Below are 6,347 nucleotides of genomic sequence, written 5' to 3'. Positions count from 1 at the left end.
GGTTCCCCACCCCAACAGGGCATAAAACCAACCTCTCTTTATTGCTACTGCTAATACACCCAAATCCAACAGCGTTTGAGTATCTTTTTGCTTTTCTTCTAACCCTGAATGGCAACATTTTATCCTAGTACACAAGCATGTCACTTTATCCATCCACACCCACTCTACTGCCGCATGGCCACTGCGGCTGAGACTTTCACCCTCTCGTTACAGGTATAGCAGGTAACCAACCCCACCCGGGTCTTACCCCTAGGACTTACCCTTTGCTACCGGCTACCACCGGTCGTAATACAATGGGACTACTGAATAAGCTCAGGCTTTCTAGGTTCGTACCCTATAATTGGTTCAGCCTACGACTCTCATCTCCCCAAGATGTCAGAATTAGTGATAGCGGGTGTAGGAACTGTGCCGACCTTGTTTCTGTTTCACTGATTCGGAATCTCTAGTTCGACTGCAAATCGCGGTGAACCCTGCTCGCAGTGCCAACTGTTAGGTTCTAATTCTCAGAGTAAAAACTCGACGGACACTATGAATGCTTGAACCAAGTGTATTCTTCCCAGAGGGTCAAGACAGCTGCATTAGACAAAAAACATATTCACACAAGCACTGATATTTAATCCTCTCTCCTATGCAGAGTCTCCTCCTACACCTCTAAACAACCAATGCATCTCTGTTGCTAGACATAACCTTAGTGATATCTGTTCTTCCTCACTTCATCTGACCTGACCGCTACCTCAAAGTGCTCACTCCTCCCCAACTCAAGGCTGACATGGTGATTGGTACCAGACTTTGTCTCTTCTCATCCCAGAGGATCCCACCCATAGGATGCCTGATGGCTAACAATAACATATCCTGACATAATGTAAACGTTATACATTAAGCTCTCTCCCTCAGTGACATGAATTAGTATATTTCATATTCTCAGAACCCAACAGTAGGCTTTAAGGTGTGGCTGCATGTTTGTCGTGGACCCATCGTCACTCTTGATGTTCTTTTTCCAAGTCTGAACAGGCCGTTCTTCTCTTTCCTCAACTAATTGAAACGTCAGGGACAGACATCCTGAACGACTCTGATGTCAGACCTCCCATCAGCCCTCTACACCTCGCTGTGAGTAAAGCCTACCTGCTCCTGTAGTGGTCTCCATATGACAAATGGCACCCTATTCCCTATTTAGTACACTACGTTTGACCAGATCCTTATAGGCCCTGATCAAAAGTAGTTCACTACATAGGGAATAGGGTGCTATCTGGGATGCAAACATGGTGTAGATTTTCCACAGGAAGTTGACTGTCCAGACAGACTCACACACCATATTCCGATCTATTCCTGATTAGTGTAAAATACATGCATATTGTACTCAGTAATGATGAGGATGATTTCCTTATTTTGCCATTTGGGTTAATCAACCTCAGAGGAGAAGTAGAGTGTTTGTTTCTCAATCCCACGCTTGGCAGGAACCTCCGATGTTGATGCTGGGCGGGAGCAAAAATGGGCTCCCGATTGAAAGACTCTGGTCTACTTTAGAGGTCTAGCACTGTATTTCTGTTCAGGCGTACCACGGGTCTACTCTAGGACATTGATTATATTAAGAGTGAATATCTATTCAGGCGTACCACAGTCACCACCATGCTATGGAGGTCCTGGTTCAGTCTCTGCTGGATCTAGACGTGAGGGACAGCCAGGGGCGCACCCCTCTGGACCTGGCTGCCTTAAAAAGCCATGTGGAGTGTGTTGACGTCCTGATCAACCAGGAAGCCTCCATCCTGGTTAAAGACTTCACTCTGAAGAGGACCCCCATCCACGCTGCAGGTAGACATAAGGATATCACATAGAGCTTCTGTAATTAAAACACTCTAGGGATGTTACATGTTATCGTGTGAAAATGCCCACGAGACACTGATCTAAGGTCATTATTTGTCATGTTCTCCACTAATGATTGAGGATCTAGGGAGGGTAAGCTGATCCTAGATCAGTGCACAGGGGAGATTTCTATCCAGAGCCAGGTACACAGCGAGCAGGTGACAGGCTTGGAGGGCCTCAGCCCCAAAATTCTTTATTATCTGCTGTGTTAACATCATGAGGATGTCATCTACCAACACCACCGCATTAACATCTGCTAACCATGTGTGTGTGTGACAAATAAAATGTGATTTGATTTGATTTGTTCTTGAAATCTGTCTGTTCATGTGAAGGTTATAGTCGTCCAGCAATCTGCTCATATCCTCTCTGTTTATCCTCTGTTTATTACAGCCTGGTTATTACCCGTTTGTAATATGACCTGTTGTCTTGTGTATCAGAATCCCTCAAATCAAATCAAATCAAATTGTATTTGTCACATACACATGGTTAGCAGATGTTAATGCGAGTGTAACGAAATGCTTGTGCTTCTAGTTCCGACAATGCAGTAATAACCCAACAAGTAATCTAACTAACAATTCCAAAACTACTGCCTTATACACACACAAGTGTAGGGGGATAAAGAATATGTACATAAAGATATATGAATGAGTGATGGTACAGAGCGGCATAGGCAAGATACAGTAGATGGTATCGAGTACAGTATATACATATGAGATGAGTATGTAAACAAAGTGGCATAGTTAAAGTGGCTCGTGATACATGTATTACATAAAGATGCAGTAGATGATATAGAGTACAGTATATACGTATACATATGAGATGAATAATGTAGGGTATGTAAACATTATATTAGGTAGCATTGTTTAAAGTGGCAAGTGATATATTTTACAGCATTTCCCATTATTAAAGTGGCTGGAGTTGAGTCAGTGTGTTGGCAGCAGCCACTCAATGTTAGTGGTGGCTGTTTAACAGTCTGATGGCCTTGAGATAGAAGCTGTTTTTCAGTCTCTCGGTCCCAGCTTTGATGCACCTGTACTGACCTCGCCTCTGGATGAAAGCGGGGTGAACAGGCAGTGGCTCGGGTGGTTGTTGTCCTTGATGATCTTTATGGCCTTCCTGTAACATCGGGTGGTGTAGGTGTCCTGGAGGGCAGGTAGTTTGCCCCCGGTGATGCGTTGTGCAGACCTCACTACCCTCTGGAGAGCCTTACGGTTGTGGGCGGAGCAGTTGCCGTACCAGGCGGTGATACAGCCCGCCAGGATGCTCTCGATTGTGCATCTGTAGAAGTTTGTGAGTGCTTTTGGTGACTAGACAAATTTCTTCAGCCTCCTGAGGTTGAAGAGGCGCTGCTGCGCCTTCTTCACGATGCTGTCTGTGTGGGTGGACCGATTCAGTTTGTCTGTGATGTGTATGCCGAGGAACTTAAAACTGCTACCCTCTCCACTACTTTTCCATCGATGTGGATAGGGGGGTGTTCCCTCTGCTGTTTCCTGAAGTCCACAATCATCTCCTTAGTTTTGTTGACGTTGAGTGTGAGGTTATTTTTCCTGACACCACACACCTCCTCCCTGTAGGCCGTCTCGTCATTGTTGGTAATCAAGCCTACCACTGTTGTGTCGTCCGCAAACTTGATGATTGAGTTGGAGGCGTGCGTGGCCACGCAGTCGTGGGTGAACAGGGAGTACAGGAGAGGGCTCAGAAGGCTGTTGTGGCTCCTACACACCGCCCAGTCAGTGTCGACCCTCCCCGTCATCACAGACAACCAGGGCTCCACGCCACTACACTGGGCCTGCTACAACGGTACGTACTGGACAGAGGGACAGCGAAGTGGGCCAGAGGCCACAAACAAATACACACATAAACATAGCGTGGCTTAAATTACCACAGCCAGCTTCGGGAGGGCACGAACCAAGCCATCCGCACAGGAACCTTAAGAGTCCCTCAGACAGCGAGAGATAAGAGGGAGGGATAGGGGAGGCACAACAGGCCCACACTCATCCTCTCGTAACCACCAGGTTCCCTTCCAGCAGATACTGGACTTCAGAGGAACTGCTGCTGCTATACCCCATCTTTACCTTTACCCACAAAGGTCCTAAACGGTAGAAAGTGTCCGGCCAACAGACCGACGCACACCTTATGACGGCAATAACCTGTAGTCCAAGGGGATAGTAGCACTTCACTGAGAGCAAAACAGACAGGGACCAACAGATGTGGAAGAAGCATTTTCAAAACCTGTTTTGACTGTAGAAATTGGGTGTTTGTGTTGAGAAAAGACATAAGGAGTGATGTTTCATTTAAGTTTCATGAGAGTGATTGTCATGTTTATCCGCACACTAAGACAGTCAGAACGCACCTAGCCTCTTGTCTGTAATCCATGTGGGAGGAGGGAAAATCATACATTTTGTATGAACAAATATTTTAGTAGTAATTGTAAATATTTAATGCATCCCAAAAGGAACCCTATACTGAATAGTACACTACTGTTGAACAGGGTCCATAGGGTTCTGGTCAAAAGCAGTGCCATTTAGGATGCTGGTATGTGAGCAACAGGACTTTTTGATGGGACATATTACATTATTAAACCTACCTGTCCTTCGGCCTCTAGAAAGTAAATGATTAATTCATGTTTTCTTTCTTGTGATATTTATGCCATCATTTTGTGCCTTCGTTAGTTACTGAGGGGAGGTTAGGAGAGTAGGGGCACCTGTATGAGTGACAACAGCTGGTTTTACATGTAAGCATTCACTAATAGGAAACCAAGTCAGTTAGGAGAGAAGACTAGTAGACACCCAGCAGGGTAATTTAAATGCAAGTTGTCAACCGTGATATTAGTTAGCACTGACACCATTAACCCCGATTCTAGCAACATCCTCATATATACCAACCCCAAACACTCAGTTCCACAACCATCAAGTTAAAATGAACGAGAACCCATTCCACATCATGTCAAATCAAAATCAAATCAAATGTATTTATATAGCCCTTCGTACATCAGCTGATATCTCAAAGTGCTGTACAGAAACCCAGCCTAAAACCCCAAACAGCAAGCAATGCAGGTGTAGAAGCACGGTGGCTAGGAAAAACTCCCTAGAAAGGCCAAAACCTAGGAAGAAACCTAGAGAGGAACCAGGCTATGTGGGGTGGCCAGTCCTCTTCTGGCTGTGCCGTGTGGAGAGTATTACAGAACATGGCCAAGATGTTCAAATGTTCATAAATGACCAGCATGGTCAAATAATAATAATCACAGGCAGAACAGTTGAAACTGGAGCAGCAGCACGGCCAGGTGGACTGGGGACAGCAAGGAGTCATCATGCCAGGTAGTCATGAGGCATGGTCCTAGGGCTCATGTCCTCCGAGAGAGAGAAAGAAAGAGAGAAAGAGAATTAGAGAGAGCATACTTAAATTCACACAGGACACCGGATAGGACAGGAGAAGTACTCCAGATATAACAACCTGACCCTTGCCCCCCGACACATAAACTACTGCAGCATAAATACTGGAGGCTGAGACAGGAGGGGTCAGGAGACACTGTGGCCCCATCCGATGACACCCCCGGACAGGGCCAAACAGTAAGGATATAACCCCACCCACTTTGCCAAAGCACAGCCCCCACACCACTAGAGGGATATCTTCAACCACCAACTTACCATCCTGAGACAAGGCCGAGTATAGCCCACAAAGATCTCCGCCACGGCACAACCCAAGGGGGGGCGCCAACCCAGACAGGAAGATCACATCAGTGACTCAACCCACTCAAGTGACGCACCCCTCCTAGGCACGGTATGAAAGAGACCTAGTAAGCCAGTGACTCAGCCCCTGTAATAGGGTTAGAGGCAGAGAATCCCAGTGGAAAGAGGGGAACCGGCCAGGCAGAGACAGCAAGGGCGGTTCGTTGCTCCAGAGCCTTTCCGTTCACCTTCACACTCCTGGGCCAGACTACACTCAATCATATGACCCACTGAAGAGATGAGTCTTCAGTAAAGACTTAAAGGTTGAGACCGAGTTTGCGTCTCTCACATGGGTAGGCAGACCATTCCATAAAAATGGAGCTCTATAGGAGAAAGCCCTGCCTCCAGCTGTTTGCTTAGAAATTCTAGGGACAATTCCACGCCCAATTTTTCAGTTTTTGATTTGTTAAAAAAGTTTGAAATATCCAATAAATGTCGTTCCACTTCATGATTGTGTCCCACTTGTTGTTGATTCTTCACAAAAAAATACAGTTTTATATCTTTATGTTTGAAGCCTGAAATGTGGCAAAAGGTCGCAAAGTTCAAGGGGGCCGAATACTTTCGCAAGGCACTGTATGTTCTTCAAAAGAGAGATCAGGGTCCAGAGTAACGCCGAGGTCCTTCACAGTTTTATTTGAGACGACTGTACAGCCATTAAGATTAATTGTCAGACTCAACAGAAGATCTCTTTGTTTCTTGGGACCTAGAACAAGCTGTTTTGTCCGAGTTTAAAAGTAGAACGTTTGCAACCATCCACTT

At 45.8% G+C, this 6,347-nt stretch overlaps 1 long non-coding RNA gene across 1 annotated transcript; it reads left to right on the top strand.

Moving 5' to 3' along the window:
* The first annotated feature begins 246 nt into the window (after positions 1 to 246).
* On the top strand, positions 247 to 6,036 carry LOC127918312 (uncharacterized). Its single transcript, XR_008099759.1, has 4 exons — positions 247 to 325; positions 1,003 to 1,107; positions 1,608 to 1,809; positions 3,435 to 6,036. It is a non-coding gene; the product is annotated as an uncharacterized LOC127918312 (long non-coding RNA).
* The last annotated feature ends 311 nt before the right edge of the window (positions 6,037 to 6,347 follow it).

Source organism: Oncorhynchus keta, unplaced genomic scaffold (genome assembly GCF_023373465.1).
Source record: "Oncorhynchus keta strain PuntledgeMale-10-30-2019 unplaced genomic scaffold, Oket_V2 Un_contig_1398_pilon_pilon, whole genome shotgun sequence".
Taxonomy (NCBI): domain Eukaryota; kingdom Metazoa; phylum Chordata; class Actinopteri; order Salmoniformes; family Salmonidae; genus Oncorhynchus; species Oncorhynchus keta.
Note: the sequence above shows the minus strand (reverse complement) of the source record. Positions and strands in the feature narration are given on the sequence as shown.